The sequence below is a fragment of the Myotis davidii genome, unplaced genomic scaffold (genome assembly GCF_000327345.1).
Source record: "Myotis davidii unplaced genomic scaffold, ASM32734v1 scaffold281, whole genome shotgun sequence".
NCBI classification, from domain to species: Eukaryota; Metazoa; Chordata; class Mammalia; order Chiroptera; family Vespertilionidae; genus Myotis; species Myotis davidii.
The window spans coordinates 737,581-759,178 of record NW_006293784.1 but is presented as its reverse complement, the minus strand read 5'-3'; the positions used below and the strand labels follow the sequence as shown (position 1 = coordinate 759,178).

The 21,598-nt window shown below is 35.7% G+C and overlaps 1 protein-coding gene across 1 annotated transcript in view; it reads right to left on the bottom strand.

The window, feature by feature from the left end:
• Positions 1 to 21,598, bottom strand: part of KCNH5 (potassium voltage-gated channel subfamily H member 5) — a 278,882-nt gene that overhangs the window by 150,327 nt on the left and 106,957 nt on the right. The window lies entirely within an intron of this gene.

The window sequence follows — 21,598 nt, the reverse complement described above, 5'->3', positions numbered from 1 at the left end:
CCAGAGGGACCCCACCCATGCACAAATTCGTGCACCGGGCCTCTAGTATTATATAATAAAGGGTTAAATTCTAAGATTACATTTTAGAAAATAAGAGGAAAATATTCAGTATGATGTATTCTTTAGTCAGTATATAGTTTCTGGAATTAAAATCTAAATAGAACTAAAAGACTAGAACAATGGTAAAAAGTTCAGAAGGAAATGAGTGGGTATGATTGTAAATCCATAATATTTCACTGAGGAAAGTAAAGACACTAAATAGAACTAAAAGACTAGAACAATGGTAAAAAGTTCAGAAGGAAAAGAGTGGGTATGATTGTAAATCTGTAATATTTCACTGAGGAAAGTAAAGATATTAATTTACAGTAGATTTTGCTAAACATATACATTAAAATATCTAAGGAAATCACTACAAGAATAAACATGGAGGTAACTCCCAAAACAAGAGAGGGGGAAAACTCAATCCAAGGTAAACACAACAAAAGAAACAGAATAATTAGAAATTGAAAGCACAAAGAGTATAGACACAAGTTTTCAAGTATTGGTAATTAAAATTAATGGAAATGAACTGTAATCTTTGGTTAAAAACAAGATTATTGCTCTAGCCAGTGTGATTCAGTTGGCTGGGCATTGTCTATGCACAGAAAGGTTGCTGGTTCAATTCCTGGTCAGGAAGCCAATTGATTTTTCACTCTCACATTGATGTTTCTCTTTCTCTCTCCCTCTTCTTTCCTCTCTCTCTAAAATCAGCACAAAATCTTTTTTAAAAATAAAAATATAAAAACAAGATTGTCATAGTGAATTTTTTAAAGATACAACTATGGGCTATTTATGGGCTTCAAAAGATCATAGAACATTGAAAGGTTGAAGATTAAAAGCTAAAAATTATATGCTAGACAAATGCCAATTAAATAAATCTGGTATTAATAATAGACAAAATAGACCTCCATCTCAAAAATCACTGGTAAAGACAAATGCAATGTTTTTCTTTGTGATGCTCACAACAAATATATATCATAAAGTATAATATGTATATATTATGAAGTATTATATATATATCATAATGTATATAAAAGCATATATATGTGTGTATTTTTAAAATAAACTTAACAATAAACATGTAAGACCTTTATGGAGAAAATTACAAACACATGGAAAGACATACCAAACTCAATATCCTAAGATGCCAATTCTCTATTAATTGATCAATAGTTTCAGCATAAAATCAAATTATTATTAAGTTTATTGGTATTCCTGTGTGTATATATGTTTATTTGCTGATCTAAGTCTTACATGGAAGAGAATATACCACAAAGTGTCATAGCACACTGAAAGAAGCAGCACAGGGTAGTTTTTGTTAATCTATATATATAAAAGCCTAAGCAACCATTGGACCATTGGACCATTCAACCGGTAGCTATGATGTGCACTGACCACCAGGGGGCAGATGCTCAACGCACAGGCATGGAAACATGGAACAGACTGATGAATCTCAGAAGGAAGAGGGAGGGGTGAGGGTGGGAAGAGATTAACCAAAGATCTTATATGCATACTAGAGACCCGACATACAGATTCGTGCACCGGTGGGGTCCCTCGGCCTGACCTGTGGGGATCAACCTGAAACTGGCAGTCCAATATCCCCAGAGGGGTTCCATATTAGAAGAGGATGCAGGCCAGATTGAGGGACCCCACAGGCCTCTAGTATTAATCATAAACCTCTAGTACTAAGAGACAAGTTAGTACTGGAGAGGTAGCATAATGTTCAACCCTGGGTCTGCCACTTCCTGAAAGACTGACCTTGGGTAAGTTAACTTATCCCTTTGTGCCTCAGTTGCCACATCAATAAAGTGGAAATAGTAAGAGTACCTTCCCTGTAAAGATCAAATGAGTTAACCTTTCTTTCTTTGAACAGTGTCTGGCACACATTAAGCACTATATACATATTTGATAAATAATAGTGTGGTATAGATACATGGAAAAACAGTTAACTTCATCAAATCCATGCATCTTGATCTATGAAGTCGGTAAGCCTGTAGATCAGTGGGGGGAAATGAACAATTCAAAAAATGGTACTGAAATAATTGACTATCCAGATATGGAAAATTAAAATAAACCCCTACCTCACATCTGAATAAAAATACATTTCCAGATCTATCTATGATTTAAATAAAAGTGAAAATGTTTAAAAACATTTAGAAGAAAATATAGAAGAATACTTCTATGAGCTCAAACAAGATGCAAAAGCATAAACTGAACAATTTATTTGACCACATTAAATGAAGATGATTCATAACATACTATAAAATAATAAAAAGATAAGCAACACAGTAGAAGATATTTGCAGCATCTATAACCAACGAAGGATATATCCAGAATATAGAAAAAAAACAAAAGAACAAAAACTCTTATGAACCAAGTTGAAACACAAACAACCCAATAAAAATTAATTTGAAAAGGTTAATTACAGAATAGGAAACATGAAATGATTCTCATCTTTTTAAAATCCCTATTAGTAATCAGGGAAATGTAATCTGAAAACACAATGACCTCATTTTTCATCTATCAGGTGGTGATGTGGATGGAGACCTCACATTTACCCCTGGTAAAACAGTATGAAATAACATTTCACATCATCTTGTAAAGTTGGCCAAGAGCACAGACATGACATGGCCACACACACACACACACACACATACACACTTGCACATGAGCAACAAGAGATGTGTACAAAATGTTTATAAAAGCATTGTTTGGACACAAAAATAAAAACAGGTAATTATAATGTGTACCACACATCATACATAAAATATAGTTGTAGCAGTCATACAAAAGAACACTACTCATCAGTCGGGGGTGGGGAGATAAACTGTCTCATACAGCATCAAGAATGAATGTAAAACATATACAGATGGGACAAATAAGCAAGTCACAGAAGAATGCATATAGTATATGAATCCATTTATACAAAGTGCAAAACCAGGCACTCTCTTCTGAGATTGGAAAGGAACAATGAGGGCTGGAAAGGCAGACAGGTCAAGTGAGTATAGAGAGTCTGGGTATCATCATCTTAGCACTTTGTATCGCTGGACTTCATGTTCATGAAGAAGTTTATTCAGACAACATGTACTCTCCTCTTCAGTTCTTGCACTCTATTAGCCTAAGTAGAATGCTGAGTCATTGTGAGCTCAGAAAACATAATCTGGGAGCGTGCTACAATGACAAAGATGAAACTAGACTGCATCATTCATACAGCCTGAGGCAGTAGCTAGAAAAATAATGGATGGATAGATGACTGGGTGGTTGGCTCTGCTCTTGGGGCTTATCAGAGTTATACAGAATGTATGGTTACTAATGATATTAGAAACAGTTTCATACTAAAGAGTTGATTTGATGTCACACATAAATGATTTCATTATATCATGTTTGTTTATTATTCAGCAAATAGTGATAGTGAGGAGATCATAAGCTGTTCTCTTAAGTGAAAAAAATTTCATTCTTACATCAGTTTCTTAAAGAATTACAACCTTTATTTACCACTGAGAATATGGTTTTCAAATATGTTAAACATTACGGCAATTCTATAAAAATATTCCAAGACTACTCCAGAATGAATTTGTCAGAAATGCAACTCCCTCAGAAATGTACATCATCTTCATTAAGAATGCCAGGAGGTCAAGAATTATTTGTTTCCATACTGATAGAAAGATAATATCGGTCTAAGTAAACTCTAAACATCATAAAAGAAGTTGCCAGAATAGTTACTCATAATCACTGTATTTTCCCTTCATTGCCATGAATGAATCTGATGTTTTACACAAGTGACAGGTCCCCACACTGAATTCAGCCATATGATCTCACTTTCATGCTATCATTACAGAAGCAAAAGCAAATGAAAGCTAGGTAGAAACAGCATAGTTAATTAGATTGTGGGGTGCATTATGTTTGATTCTTCCCACCCAACCACAGAGATCCTCTCATCTGCTGCAAAATCACACACACACACACACACACACACACACACACACACACACACGCACAGTACACACCCCACCCAGTTCCCTGTGGTATCCTCATTAGTCACACTTTCCCTGATCTGGAGAGGCTACTGTGAGTCACCTCACACACACATGCACACACACACATGTGCACACACACGCACATACAAACTCCACAGAAATTAAGCCCTCATATCGGGTAGAAAAACATTTCTCATATATTTCACAGATGACACAGGGTAGCTTAAGTGGCTGCTAATGATAATCACTAGTCCAGACTTTGATAAAATAAAAAGTGCTGAATTCCAAATTTTCTCAATTCATTTCCCCCTTACCACAAGCCAAATGGAGGTCTTACATCTGAAATTTGATTATGTCTGGCTTTTGCAAACCAACAGTAATCATTAACTTACATGTTCAAGCTTTGCTTTGCAGGAGGGAAAAGGTTTTTAAAAAATAGAACTACAGTAACTTAGATTACAATGTAAAGAACGTTTATTTATATATTTCAAAATTTACCAGCCACTTATCTAGATGCATTTCTGAGTATCAGTTTATTTTTTTAGCATCATTCACAGAATCAAATAGCTGAAGGAGTCATTGAAAAGCTATCAAGCCAATCATCCAGGTTCAGATGGAACTGTACCCATACTAGGCTCAGAAGAAATATCTATCTCCTTTCTAATGAAGTTCAAATGAGTAGCCACAATGTCCCTTCTTATCCTATCTCCAAATCTCAAAATGTCACCAGTTCATCAGATCCTTTTGAAATACAACGAAATCTCTTGTGTGTTTTTTTGAGCTTCAAACAAAAGGGAAAATACTTGGTAACATTTGCATACTAACCCAATAACAAAATTATTAATGAATATAGGAAATAATGGGGCACAGAGAATGAGGTCATAGAAGGTGAAGCTCACGCATGTCTCCTGGGAAAGCCACCATCATCCTGGACTTGGTTTCATAATGACTACAAGATGAACACTTGGATTCTTTTCATCTTATTTTTCCCTTCCTTGCTAAGATCTCTTTTCCTTCCTTCTCTTTTACTTTGGGGGAACAACAACAAAAAATATGACAGATGTTAGATAAGAGTCCTAGACATTCCCAACAAAAAGGAAGCCATGAAATTGTGAAGTTGCCAAAGGTCAGAAAATAATTCTGCTAAATGTGTTTAATTGCTGTGAAATCCCTGTTTCCGTTCCTGCTCTCCAGTAAATGAATCCTCACTTCTTGCTCAGTAACCCCACTGTCAGCTCAGAAAAGTGAAGAAGTACGACTGCAACCAGCTTCCACCGTGTGCCAATGATGCCTAGTTCTCAGGGCTTTGATCCCTCTCACTTGCTGTATCAAAAGGACCTGCAGAGTGCCTTTAAAAAAGGCCTTCAATGGGATAATAAAAGAGAAACATGTTCAGGAACAGTTACTGAAATTGAGCCGAGACTGAAGCTGGAAGCAGGCCCACTTTGTGTCCATCTGCCACCCACTCCGAATGTGCCAGCACTGCCTACTCTCCACCCCGGTGCCTCTTCCTTATGTTTGGAAAGCTGCCTCCCTTACTCAAAAAGGTAACACACCTGCTGTAGAACTTCTACATGAAAACTCCTTTCATGGCAATGACTGCAGTCTGATTCAACCTAATAGTTGGGGGGGGGGGTTGTTTTCAGTTTCTTTTTCAATATTTTAATATCTTGACTACATCCATTCATTCACTGTCTCATTCATTTATCGAAAGTCTGCTAGGTGTCAGATCTTGTACTAGGCTTTGGTTAGAAAATGGTGAGACAGAACTTGCACATTTCCTGTGTTCAGTGAAGCTTTCAGTCTATCTAAATAAAATTAAAAAGTCACAAATACAACCTTTGTATGAAGACAAGTGTTACACACAGACGGACACATGTCCATAGTGTTGTAAATTTGTGAAAGGCTGAGCAGACCTAGCCTCACGGGTGAAAGAAGACTCCTTTAATGAAACAGTGATTGAGCTGAGATGTAGAGGAAGCATAGGAGCTGATTCTATACCAAAACCACTTTCTTTGTTACACAAATCTATATTTCACTTGGGTCAACACTGTTCATCGTTTCCAGAAAGAATGAGAATAATCCATCTTCCTTTTATAAAAAAAAAATGGTTGGAAACTGGAAATATAAAACCCATTCATCTCTGTGTTTAACAATAAACAGAACACAGCTGGGCTTTTCCCCTTTGCTTTCCATCTGAATTTGTTAAACTCATAAAGAGTCAATGAATGGACCACCCTTCACATGTTACTCCCCCACCATATATAGTATAAAACTTAGAAAGTTTGTTTGCTTTCCCTTTAATATTAAGACTTTTTTTTCTTGTCTCATTTTTCTGGTGACATTAATATCCTTTCTCATTCCATATTCCCCATAAAAGTACATATTTGTAAAGACATTTTGCTGAACTTAAGAGGGAATTAGACTGCCACCCACTTCAAAGCATTCTCAAACGCCTTACCTCAGGTGTCTCAAAAATAAAAATTGTTTTCTTCACTGCACAATTTACCACACCGTCGCAATTTTTCCTGAATTTTTTGTTAAGATACAGTATGCATCTTCAAGCCCCAATTTTTTTTCTAACCGTATAATCCCAACTCCTTCCTATAATTCTGACTACAATTTCCTTCATGTAAGAAATCTCTCCTGGGTTGTCTAGATCAGTAGTTCTCAACCTTGGCTGCACATTAGAATCACCTAGGAACCTTTGAAATCCTGATTTCTGGGCCTCATCCTCCAGAAATTCTGTTTCTTTGTTATGGGGTGGGGCCACAACATTAGTAACAAAGAAACAGAATTTCTGGAGGATGAGGCCCAGAAATCAGGATTTTAAAAAGATTCCCAGGTGATTCTAATGTGCAGCCAAGGTTGAGAACCACTGGTCTAGACAGACAGAGTTCACTCTGATTCTTTGTTTCATTCCGCTGCCCTTATTTTTGTTAGCACAACTTATCTAGCAGGCTGGCTTGGATGCAGAAGCTCGGGGAAACAGGGCGATTCATCAGGCCCAGTGACAGCGACCCTGTGTTTCTTCTCTATATGGAAACATAAAATATGGCCCAGTCACACCTGAACATTTCAGGAGTGATTACAAGGAAGCAACATAGATCTTATCCATTACTCCCCATTGTTTATGAGGCCTGTCAATCTATCAAAGGAGAAAATGAAGTAAGTCTGCCATGATTTGTCTTCAAAGTACCACACTGACTGTTTCCTATTTTATCATGCATTTTTTAAAAATATGTTTTTATTGACTTTAGAGAGAGGAAGGGAGAGGTACAGAGGGATAGAAACATCAATGATGAAAGAGAATCATTAATCGGCTGCCTCCTATATGCCCCCTACTGGGGATCAAGCCCACAACCCAGGCATGTGACCTGACCAGGAATCAAACCATTACCTCCTGATTCATAGGTCAACACTCAACCACTGAGCAACATCAGCCAGGCTATCATGCATTTTTATTTTCTCCCACATGAAGGTCATGTTGATAATATCATGTGTCTTAAAGGAAAGGGCAACTGTCAAGGTTAGTGTATAACAAGGGGCTTGAAATCCAAGGAGATCAGTATCCAGGACAGGAAACCAAGTAACTGCTATCCAGGAATCCCTACAGGGTTGGGAGATTGAGAGTCATACCGAGACAAGGAGTAACAAATATTGGAAATTAAAAGCAAGTAGGATCTTGATACTAAGTCACCTTTTTGTAATTCCCTACTCAATCATATATTTTCTATAAAGCAGGCAGCAGTTCCCAAGTTTGGGTTGTCTGGCTGGGGTGGCAAGTGATAGGCTCAAAGCATATCAACATCTGACACTTGTTCTGACCTCTACCCTACAACATCATAAGTAACTCCATGATCAACTAATAGCCAATGCTCTCCTGCTGTTAGAGTCACATGAGGGCATTTTGCAACATGAAGGTCATCTATCACTAAGGCATACTATTGGGAACATATTCCCAGGTGTCCCAGTGGTATGCTCAAGAAGTCATTATGAATCTATCATCCAAGTTCTTATATAATTGATTTTCAAGCCTAGTTATGTATACAAATAAACTTTTTGGGGTAATAGATTCCATATATTTACAACATAGTTGTATAAAAGTAACCTATTTCATTTTATTTGACCTAAAAATAAAAAAGAAACCAGTTTTATTAAGCATCAAATATGAAGTAATACAACCTGTTTGTCATCCTTCAATTCTTTTCATCATCACAAGCCAGCTATTATATCCATTTTGCAGCTTAAAATACTGAGGCTCAATGCAGTCAACTACTCAGTAATCAGGGGAGCAGAGACTAGCAAAGATATGACAGATAAGTCTACCCTCCAACACCTGCCTGCTCTCTGTTCACAAACATGCTTCATGAGTTTTTGGCAGCCTTAAAACATACTATGGTCTCTCTTCTCCACCCCAAATACCTAGAAATTACAAAAAAAATTGTTCAAACTAAGACAAGGAACCCTCAGCAAACCTCAGATTCAGGGACACTATTGTGAACCCCTACACAATGGGAGACAGCATCTAAACAAAGAAGGAACACAAAGCTCCAACATTCAGCTGTAAATAAGAAGTGACTGTTAATAATGACAACAATGTGGAATAAATTGTACATGATGGCAACATGGTAGTTGACAAAAGATAAGTAAAAGAGGCGGGGAAATGGAAAGAATGCTAGAGTTCTTTTCTTAAACATGGTGGAATAGTATATAATCAATTCTGAACCCTACTAAAAATATAGTTTACATAAATCAAATATGTATTTTAAATATGTATTTATATATAAATCAAACCTATATACTTAAAATACATATCAAAATATAAAATCTTACCTATTAAACACAAGTAGTTTATTAGAATGGCCATCATCATAAAGATAACAATTGCTAGTACAGATACAAAGAAAAGGAAACTTGTGCACTGTTGGTGGGATTGTAAATTGGTGCAAACACTAGGGAAAATGGTATAGAGATTCTTCAAAAAATTAAAAATAGAATTACCATATGATCCAGCAATTTTACTCTTGGAATATATATAAAAAAATATATACTCAAAATACTTGCATCTCTATGTTCATTGCAGCATTATTTACAATGGCCAAGACATGGAAATAATCTAAGTATCCATTGATGGATGAATGAACAAAAAAATTTGGTATAAATACAACGGAATATTATTCACCCATTAAAAAAATAAAGAAATTCTACCATCTGTGACAACATGGATGTACCTTGAGGCATTATACTTAGTGAATAAGTCAGAGAAAGACAAATACTGTATGAACTCACTTACATGTGGAATCTATAAAAGTAAACAAAATGACAAACACAAAACCCATAGAAAATTATATCAGATTTGTGGTTACCAGAGGCAGGGGTTGGGGAAAGGAGAATTGGAGGAAGGCAATCAAAAGATATAAACTTCTAATTATAAGTGAAGAAGTACTAGGGATGTAATGTGCAGCATGATGACTATAGTTAACACTGCTGTGTTGTATACAAGAAAATGGTTAAGAGAGTAGGTCCTAAGATTTCTCATCACAAGGTGAAAGTTTTCCTTTTCTTTTTATTGTAGCTATATAAGATGATGGGTGTTAACCAAACCTGTTGTGATAATCATTTTGCAATATATATAAATCAAGTTGTACATCTTAAATTTATGTAGCAAAGTGTGTCAATTGTTTGTCAATAAAACTGGAAAAAAGGAGGGCAAGTATGTGCATTAAAATTTAGAATACCAACCAGAGAAATGTTTAATTTTCAAGTAATTAAAGGGGAAATAAATAAAACAACTACAACAAACACAACAAAATACTCAATTCAGCAAATTTCAGGACATGAGAGGGAGAGTAAATAGCATGACCAAAAAAAAAAAATAATTCCTATAAAGTAAATTTCAAATTAAATATAATTATATTAATTCAACTTTTAAAATACAAGTTTTTCCAAATTCTATTGAAAGGAAATCAAAAATACACCTAAAGCAACTTTTCAGATGAATGTAGAAATTAAAGGTGGAAAAGGAGATACCCAAAAAGTTAATAAAAAGAAGCTATGTGATATGCAGAAGAAAAGGAAGGAGAGACAGCAGCAGCAATATGAAAAGCAAAAACAAGAACCAAACGGAATATTTCATGTTGATAAAAGTAACAATCAACAGAGAAAACCTTGATGAAGCAAGCAACATAATTGGTAAGAGAAATGTAATTCAAATACAAGGAGAAACTAATAAATCTGCAAACATTTTGTGTTTGCAATGTACCTTTCTAGCTAATAGACCAAAATATTTAAGGATATTGGAGATTTAATTAACAAGTTTACATATATATAAGTTTTGCTTGTATAAATGTGTATATGCATGTATAGATAGATGGATAGATTAGATAGATGATAGATAGGTAGATAGATAAGAAGATATACTTTGTGTTCAAACATTATAGAGACAGCCTCAAAAACTGATCATACAGTAGACGAATACATCATATTCCAAAAGAGCTTATTTCATTAAAGACACATTCATTAGGCAGGATGAAATAAAATTAACAACTAAAATAACATTAAAAAGCAATGCAAATTTTTAAACTAGGAAATACAGTGATTTTTAATAGCTCATGTGCCGGAGGGAAGGGGGTGGGGAAAGAAAGGGGTCCTAATATGAGGTGACAGGAGAAGATTTGACTTTGGGTGGTGAGTGCATGGTCCTGTATACAGATTTTGTAAATTAGTAATCCACACATAAAACCTAAATGTTCATGATGACTAATGTCAGCCCAATAAAATTTAATTAAAAAAATAACTCATCTATACTAATAAAAGGGTAATATGCTAATTAGACTAGGAGACCTTCTGGGAGACCTTCCGGACATCCTTCCAGACAAAGCCATGGTGGTGGGGCTGAGGCAGAGGTGGTTAGGGGGGATCAGGCCAGGAGGGGAGGGCAGTTGGGGGCAAGCAGGCTGGCAGGGGGGAGGCAGTTAGAGGTGATCAGGCCAGCAGGGGGATGTGCACTGTGGCTGGCCAACCAGCATGATCAGGGGCGGAGCCAGCCAGCCAACCTCCGCAGCCCCTCCCCCCGGCCAGCCTACCCAGATCGGCCCCAATCAGGGCAGGCTGGAAGGACCCCACCCATGCACAGATTTGTGCTCTGGGCCCCCAGTGTATAAATAAAAGACAAATTGGAAACAGGAAATGTACAATAAAAGAGTGCTCATATTAAAACCAGTGAAGATGCTCAGAGGAAGTTTTCAGCAAACTTCCCAATGGGACATGGCAAAAGCAGTCCTGAGAAGGAAGTTCACAGCACTTACAGGCCTACTTCAAGAAACAAGAAAAACAACTAATAAACTATCTAACCCTACAACTAAATGAATTAGAAAGAGAACAACAAGAAAAGCCCAGAGGAAATAAAAGGAAGGAAATAATGAAGATCAGAGCAGAAATAAATTACATGGAGACTTAAAAAAAAAAACACAAAACAGTACAAAAGGTCAATAAATCCAAAAGCTGGTTCTATGAAAAGATAAAGAAGATTGATGAACCCCTAGCCAGACTCATCAAGAAACAAAGAGACAGGACCCAAATAAATAAAATCAGAAATGAAAGAGGCGCTATCACACCAGCCATTACAGAAATACAAAGAATTGTAAGCAAATACTACGAGCAACTATATGCCAGCAAACTGGACAACCTGGGTGAAATGGACAAATTCCTAGAAACATACAATCTTCCAAAACTCAATCAGGAAGATTCAGAAAACTTGAGTAGGCCAATAACAACAGATTAAATTGAAGCAGTAATTAAAAACTTCCAGCAAACAAAATCCTGGACCGGATGGATTTATATATAAATTTTACCAAACATTCAAAAAACTAACACCTATCCTCCTCAAACTATTCCAAAAAATTCAAGAGAAAGGAACACTTCCAAGCTCTTTTTATGCTGCCAGCATTATCCTAATTCCAAAACCAGATAAAGAAACTACAAAGAAAGAAAATTACAGGCCAATATCCCTGATGAACACAGATGCTAAAATCCTCAACAAAATATTAGCAAATCGGATCCAGCACTATATTACATTAATCATACACCATGATCAAGTGGGGTTTATTCCAGGGATGCAAGGCTGGTACAATAATTGCAAATCAATAAATATAAAAAAAAGAGTCCAGTAGAATGTTTTCATTGAATTTAACAAGATAATTCTGAAATTCATATAGAAGAGATAACATTCAGGAATAACCAAAGCCTGGAATTGTGTCCTACCAAATATCAAAATATACTACAAAGATGTATAAATAAATAATATGTCATTAATTCAGAAATAGACATCTTGGTCAATAAAATAGAATAAAAATAGAGAAATTGACTCATTACATGTGAAAAATTTATATATGAGAAAAATAAGCATTTTAGGTTAATAGATAAAGGCTTTTATCTAGTTAATTTTTTTAAAACTGAGGGTTAACCTAATATGCTTCACACATTCCTTTGTTTATCTCACAATATACACATATTTCAATTCATCAACATTGTATACCTTAAACTTAGACAATATTATATGTCAATTATATCTCAACAAAGCTTCAGGGAAAAAATTTACTGAAAATTATTTTTACCTAAGCCTGGTTATCACTTAGGGTTGTTGTATTTAATGAGATGGTACATGTGAAAAAGAAGAAGCTAAATCAAAAACAATAAAATGTATTAAAATGTCCCTAACATAACAAGCACTCAGTAAATTTGGTATTAATAATTATTTTAAAATTTTAGAATATATTAAAATTTGATTGATGACAATTGAATATTCTTCTTCTTTGTCTTATAGTCCTTAGAATGTTTGCTGAATTAAATCAGAATCCAGTATTCCATTTTCTTACCTTGCTCTATTATTTTTTAGTTTCTCTTATAACTTGATTTATTTTAATAATTGCCTCAAAAGAAAACTTTATTCCCAAATACAACACAGTTAAATGTAAGATTAATCATTTTTATAAGCCATTTTGAGCATAAAAGTGAGAGGGAATAGAAAGCTTCAACTATTTTTCTTTAAAGTTAAAATAATTTATACATATGAAGGTATCTTTCCCTTTAAGTTTCACCAATTGGTATATATGTCTTTTTAAGACTACAACTCTGCTGGAAATCTGCTAGAAATATAAATTGCTAAATGTGGTAAATTTTTCTTCCCTTAAATTGTGAGATTACTTTAAAAAATGTATCTATATTTCTAATAACATCTATCTGAAAATGATTTCTAAATTGCTGCTTAGTTACTTACTTTCTTCCTAAGGAGTAAAAATACATGAGGGGAGTGGCTGGGACAGTGATTTGTCTGGACAAATGAAGCTTCAGGATAAATCTAATGCATCTTCTTGGCCTAGGAGATAACATGAGCCAGAAGTAATCAATAGTGACATAAATCAAGAAGAGACCACACATCAAAGTAAATTTGAAATTTTGTATGTTTAGGGAGTAGTGGTGGGCAGCTGATTCCGAAATGTAGATAATAAAGCAATGGCTTGTCTAATTAATAGGAATTCTCTAAATTCAATTTATATAACCACCTAGAATAATTACAGTTCTCAGGAGAACTTAAAGAGTAAAAACATTATAACATTGAAGGCAAAATGGTTTTTAATGCATACTGGAAGAAGCTTTGGTTTCTTAATGATTCATAATCATTACCTAAAATAACATAGTTTGTCAAAGAATTTTTTTCATCTTTCAAGTAAATGTAGAGCTGAAATACATCCCTGAGGTTTTAAAAAAATGTTCTTGGCTTTCTTCCAATAATATGCTCATAGAGTCTTAGAGAGAAGAGCAACAGTTTTAGCCTCAAACCTCCCCCAACTAAAATCCCTCACTTTGTGTATGAAAATCAAGAATGAATTCTCACCTCATCCTTAAGTCTGGGAGCGTATCAACAACAAAAAAAACACATTCACAAAAAAAAAAAAAATCCTGCTAATGGATACAGAGAGAAATAAACAGAGAGTAGATAAACACCACTCTAATGTGTTTTCTTAAAATAGAAAAATATATCAAAGGTTATTATAAAAAATTAAATTTGTTAATGATATATAAAGAGCTTTAGATGTTAACCATATTCCTTTTACAAAAATAGAACTCCATCTCTATTGAGTTAGTCATGGTGAGCCATCATTCACATTGGCCTAATTTCTGGAGGCCCCCAAACTATCCCTTTAAATTAAAAGATATGAGAGAGAGAGGTGGACATGAGAGAGAGAAAAACAGTATAGGGATAGGATATAAATAGAGAATGCTACAGGAATTCTGTATCACCATAGAACTCCAATCATTGAATATATTAAGTAAAACTTGCCTCTATCAAAGAGATAGCTCAAAACAGACTATTAAAATTATGATTTTATATAAGACTTTATAAAAACAGGAGGTTACACTGAAGCTTTATAACACAGGTGGCCAGGATTGTTCATTTCATTGGAAGAGAAGGAAAACTCTTAATTTCTCTCCCTCTTCTCACATTGACACGTATTACCTGGCAAGTGTCTTTGAAGATACATAAGGGACATGTGGGATATAGGTGGGAGAGTGATCTTACAATGCCCAAACTTTAGCAATAAAACAAGAGGTTTGGTTAGATCACATTAGTGTGATGGCAACACAGTTTGGGGTAAAGTCCCAGTACAAAGACTAAATAACAAAATTTAGGCTAATTCTCAGGCACCGTCTACATCCTGTCTCTCCCTTAAGGTACATCTTAGGTACCACCAGTTCCACACAAAACAATGATGCCTGCCTCAGCTCATTCAGCCTCTGTTGCTTTAATGATATAATTCAATCATGTCTATTATTGCTCACGCACTTGTAGGGCATGTTCCTTACACTTTTGTAGCCACAGTGGCTTCCTCGTCATTATTCCTCAGATTTAACAGGACAGGAACAATCCCACCACAGGGCTTTGCACTAGCTGTGCTCTCTGTCTAGATTGCACTTCCACAGAATATGCACAAGGTAACTCTCATTGCCTTCAAGACTTCAATCACCACCTTCTCAATGAACATACCTGGCTCTCTCCCTGACACCCACACCCCTAAATGCTCAGATCCCACTCTACTTATCTGTTTTCCATCTGTTCGTTATTATCATCTGCTAATATACTATTCATTTCCTTATTTACTATGTCTGTAATTTATTGTCTGTCTCCATTTTTTAGAATGCAGGCTCCATAAGAGCAGGAATCCTTTTTTAGTTCACTATTGTATTTCAAGAGCCCGTAATAGTATCTGACACATAGTAGGTGCTCAACAAACGTTTGCTGAATGGACGAATGAGTATATGTCTTTAAGCCTCACAACAACCCATTAGATAAGAAACAAAACCTTAGAAAGATCAAGAACTGATCCAAGGTGTCACAACCAAGAAGCAAGGATGCAGAATTATTACTACACAGTACTAGGGCACCTACATTATAATACCTACGACTTTGACCTTAAGAGTAACATTAGTTCTATGCATGCCTCTTTTTCCCCACTAGTACTATGTCTTGTGTTCAATAAGTGCTCAGTAGACATAGGAGAAACAGGAAGAAGAAGCAACAAGTTATAAACATTACCCATTATCAATAGTTCTAATTTTCAGAAAATAAGCTATGAAGAGGAAGAACTGTAGTGCAAATGAATAGCCCATTTTTCAGCACCACCATACTTAAGAAAGTTAGTATGTAGAAGAAGAACCCATCTGTCATAATAAGAACCTACCCAGACCTAGTTCCCTTAAGTCTTTTAAGAAAAATCGCTTCTTATTCCAGTCTGCGGGACTAGCTAGAAACTGAATTTAAATTACTAAAATAATACTTTTAATGTTAGACAGTCTAAAATGATCAATACCATGTATTTACCCAACCTTTCTTTCTGTGTGTCATTTTTCAGCTTAAGTATGAAGTATGATCACACTGAAAAAAAGTATGTATTAGAAATTATTGTGAAGCTGGGTTTTTTTTAATATTTTCTTTTTGTCCCCTTCGCTTACTACATAAAGAATTAGGAACAGTCTGAAATTATATTTAAAGACTCACCTACTTCTAGCCCTGGCTGGTTTTTGGTGTTGTTTTTTTTTTTCAGTGGTTAGAGCATTGGCTGTGGACTGAAGGGTCACAGTTTCTCTGCTTGGTTACAGGTTTGATCCCTGGCCCCAGTCTGGGCAAGAGCAGGAGGCAGCCAATCAATGTGTCTTTCTCATGCTGATGTTTCTCTCTCCCCCCCTCCAACCCTCCCTTCCATTCTCTCTAAAAAATATCCTCCAGTGAGGATTAAAATATATAGTAGTTATATGTAGAAATACATAGTACCCCTCCTAACCTGGCAGTTGACTCTGCCACATTGCTATCTAGATGTTACAAAGAGCGAACACATTTGATAAAATACTCAGGAGAATATTCTCATTTCAAATGTGTGTACCTTGCCATTTGAGCAGTGAAAATAGACAAAAAGTGAATGTTCAAGCATAAATTATCAGGCAAATTCCCATTAGATTTTGGATTTGATATTCCTTGAAGACAGGGTCTTTCTCGTATTCATCCTTGTATTTTCAGAGCTGACCCAGTGCTTGACACAGAACAAACATTCAATAAATGTTTATGGAATCAGATCAATATGCCTCAGGTCTCAACCAGAGATCTCCCTGCTCCAATTAAGCAATATAGCATAACAATCTTTTTACCTAATTGGCTCTGTGACTTTAACTGGCCCAAAGTCTTATTCCTACAAATTACTTGGATATAACTAATTATGCTTCTCTATTTTCTCTGTACTAAATTAATGCATCAAATCACTACATAAATTTGCATAATCTTCTAAATCCTCATTTCCCTATTTCTTGAAAGTAAAAACTATATGTGTAAGTATACACCACACTAAATAGAGTAAGTTTCCAAAATTACTGTCATTTTTAGAAGAAATCTGGTGAATAAACACCAAAGCAAGAAATGGAATTCTTACAGGTAGTATGTGTATACTCTTTCCTGGTAGGCTTTTAAAGGGCTATAAATACCATGAAAAGTCACACAGGATAATAAATAGGTGAAGGAAGTAAAAGTAAAGGTACAATCATTTCCTGATCTCCTAAGTTCTCAAGAGCCATATGTTATTCTTCTTTGTATCCCTATGTTGAACATGCAGCAGGCCTTCAATTTATGTTGAAGTAAAAGTGTAATGTGGGGAATGTTATGCCAAACATCATTCATAAAGGTTAGCTGTTTATGAAAGTATCAATAGATTTATAACAATTAGTGCCTAGTAATAGTACTAGATTCCTTTTTCATTGAACACTTATTTGATATCAGGTACAATGAAAGCATTTTATGTTCATTACCTCAGTTAATCTTAAAGGTGACTTTAGCCCTAGCTGGTTTGGCTCACTGGATAGAGCGTCAGACTGTGGACTAAAGGGTCCCAGGTTCAATTCCGGTCAAGGCATGTATGTTGGTTGCGGGCACATCCCCAGTGGGGAGTGTGCAAGAGGCAGCTGATCGATGCTTCTCTCTCATCGATGTTTCTAACTCTCTATTCCTCTCCCTTGCTCTCTGTAAAAAATCAATATATTTTTTTTAAAAATGTGACTTTAATGAGAGAAAGGTATCATAACTCCCACTTGATAAATGAGAAAACTGGTTTAAAAATAAGCAATTTTCCCAAAGCCACCCACATAGTCAGTAGCAAAGCCAGGATTTGAATCCAAGTGTGCCAAATGTTCCTATTCTTAACAACCATACCGGGAATAATTGGTTAATTGGGGAAATATTACTGAAAGGAGAACACAAATAACAAGAAGGTCAAAAAATTTCTTGAGTATCCAAATTTCTTCATGTTATTCCTTATAACACGTCAAAAAAAAATCACCCTCGTCTTAGGGTCAGTGCTTTATTTTATTAGAAAGAACAACCCTGATGGGAGGAGTAATTAACTTCAGGGGAAAGCTTTTTATTAGAATACCAAAAGAATTAAATTTGTTGTGCCACTGGGGTGCCTACTCTGTCTTTTTGATGAGAAAAAAAATATTTTCCCACTGCCTCATGAGCCCTGGATTCCGTTCTGGAAATCTACAGGCTAGAAAACACTTCTAATGAAATCTGAGAACACACAGCAGCTCTGGAACTGAAGGGTTTGATTAGAGAGGAGAGAACCATGACTCAACAGAGGGTCATGCCAATATCCTGTCCTTGGGTCATGGGCCAAATAAATGCTGAGACTCCCAAATAACAGTCTTCTCGGCCTTTATGGCTCTCCATCCCAGCGAGTGATTGATTTACTGCAACTGTAAGGGAAACAGTCCAGACAAAGGTAAAAATAGCAGAGCCCACATGGTACAGGGAGGCAATTTTCTTTCAACTCAATCACTCAGAAAGAGTCCTGGAAGATCTAGAAGCAATTCGTGTTGGAGGTAACGTAGTTCATTTTCTAGAAATGCAAGAAATTTGGGTTTGAGGATTTATAGCAACGAAATAGGAATACAAACTAACAAAAATTTGAGCCTGCACTGCAGTTTAAAATGTTCAGCTGCCATGAGAGGATAGATTAGAGAGCAATGACTCTATGTTTTGCCATAGGAGATGTGCTTCACTCCCATTACATAGCTTTACAATGCTTTGTAGCTTTTTTTTTTTTGTTCTGCATTGAATTTCCAAATATTTTTGCCTTTTTTAAAATTTATTTTTATTGTTGGCACTATTACAGATGTCCCCATTTCCCCCTCCTTTGTCCACCTCCATCCTGCCCCCACATCCCTCCAGCCATCACCACACTGTTGTCTCTAGGGGTTATGCATATATGTTTTCGGGCTACTCCCTTCACCTTCTTTCATCCAGTTTCCCCCTCCCCCCCCTTTGGCAGACAACTGTCAGTCTGTTCCATGTACCCATACCTGTTTCTGTTTAGTTCATTGGTTTATTTGGTTGATTAGATTCCACATATAAGTGAGATCATATGGTATTTGTCTTTCTCTGGCTAGCTTGACACTGAACTCTGGTCATCTCATTGCAAAACCAGTAATAACACCCTCCGACTCAAATATATCCTTGTGTGTGGGGGAAGAGGACAAAAGGGGGAAAAACTTACTTTTCATATTGTCTCAAATACAGTGCTTGCCAAAAATATCAGTTCATTCACACAAGTGCTTATAACTTGTGATGCAATATCAACTGAAATCATATACTCCTTTATTCTAACAGAGAATTCTGACCCGAAGACTGAAAGTCTTCTGTGAATACTTCCTCTGCATCAAAATCCAGGATAATACCAGGCATAAAATCCTTTCTAATTGTACATGTAAAATCCTGCTTAATACTTGCTCTGACTACTTACTGGAAATGAGATGAGGGAAGAATCTGCTCAGTGTGACTGCCTGAAAATGGACCAAGCATTCCGATGCGGTGCTCTCTCATTGACCCATTTTCACAAATTCATTTAACTACTTGGACATCATCCTCTTAATTCGTAAAACCCGAGGCATACCCCACATTATTCTTAATACCTTAACATTCCTATGTCTCTTTTCTTTTAACATGCAATTGCTTTTCCACTGAAATTCTTTGTAAAAGACTGAACTGGAATCTGATTACTACAAGAAGCATCATATTAACAGTCAAGGATCATTTCCTAATCTTTCTATCAAAAGAAGGGAATACATTTCAGCAAGCGACAGGCCATTTAACCTTCTTATTTCTCTGCCTTTCTACATACTAAGAGATCACAGTGTCGTGCCACGGCAGGAAGCATGGCTTTGACATCAGACTAACCTATATTCCAATCCTTACTAGATGTGTGATTTGGGGTAAGTTAATCATTCCCTTTGTCTCATTTTCCTCACCTGAGAAAGATTATTAATAATGTGAAATTGTGAACAAAATTAAATGAGAATGTGTTCATGAAAGATTAGTGGACTTTAAAGTGATTGACACATAGGTACAGTTACGCAGCCTGGTTCGTGTCCTATTTAAAAAAAAAAGGTATTTCTACGATGTCGGGGTAAAGAAGATTCTGCTAAAAATGGCTCAGCTCTAGCCAGTTTGGCTCAGTGGATAGAGCATTGGCCTGCGGACCAAAGGGTCCCAGATTCTATTCCAGTCAAGGGCATGTACCTCAGTTGCAGGCTCCTCCCCTGCCTGGGCCCTGGTCAGGGTACATGCAGGAGGCAACCAATCGATGTGTTTCTCTCACATCGATGTTTCTCTCTGTCTTTCCCTCTCTCTTCCACTCTCCCTAAAAATCAATGGGAGGGTTAACAAACAAACAAATAAAAAAACCACAAAGAAAATGACTCAAAAGCCAGAAGAATCCATTCCATAAAAAAAGAGATCTATTCGACCACATAAAAATTTAAAATTCCTGTAGGGCAAATAATAGATAAATAAGTCAATAAACTACTACAACAAGGCTGAAAAACTAACCACTATTTGGAAAAAATATGTAAAAAAATGATAAAATCTATAAAAATAGAAACCACACACTAATAAAAACAATGGATACAGGACATTAATAGGTACTTTGCAAAACATACACAAATGGTCAATAAACATAATAACCTCACTAATCATTGAGCATTAGAAATAAAAGCAAAAAAAATTCACCTATCAAACAGGCAAAGAATGTTTAAAATTAAAAAAAATCAACATTGGCAAGAAATGAAAGAAATGGGCACACTCAAAATACATTAGTAGGGTGCTGTTACTGCCTCTCTGGTTTGGCACTGTACACCTAAATAAAAAGTGTGACTATCCTTTCTGTCAACAATTCCACTTCCAAGAATTTGCTCCCAAATAGCAACTGTCCACCCACCAAGAGATTTGTGCAAGTCATGTTTATCATGATACTGTTTATTATGTAAATACTGGAAGCAATTTAAATGTCTATTAATATGGGATCACTTAAATAAAGTAAGGTATAGCTACATAAGGCAGGACCATATAGCCATTCCAAAGTAAGGTATATTCTTATAGTCACTGCCACAGAAAAGACATCCCCAAAAGACATTATGAGCATAGGGATAGGTTAGAAAACAACATGCATAGTATAGTCTCATATGTGCATATACATATTTACACACATATATACATGCACACATACATATATATATATATGCACACATACATACATGCATGTACACAGAGAAATGTCAGAAAGCATATTCACCCAAATACCACTAGGTAATGGAGCTTCAGGGGATTGTTAACTTCTAATTTGTATTTTCTGTATTGTCTCATTTTTCTTCACAAGTTAAATTACTTTTATAATCAGAAAAAATGAAGCTATTTTTATATTAGAAAACAAATATTATAGCTACTCCCCTAGAGATGATATTTTAATAATAATATAACTTCTCTAGGCTTCTTTTATGTTTTATAAAGTGAGAAAAGCATTCTAAGATCCACAGGAATAAAAGAAAGAACATAAAAGGACATTCTAGACTGCAGTGAGACTGCCTAACCAAGTTTCATGTCTTACTATCTGGGAGTAATGACTCCTGGTCTTAATAGCAAGTTACTTAACCTCTCTGTGCTCAATTTCCTCTACTCTGTAAAATGAGGGTAATTATATAACTTA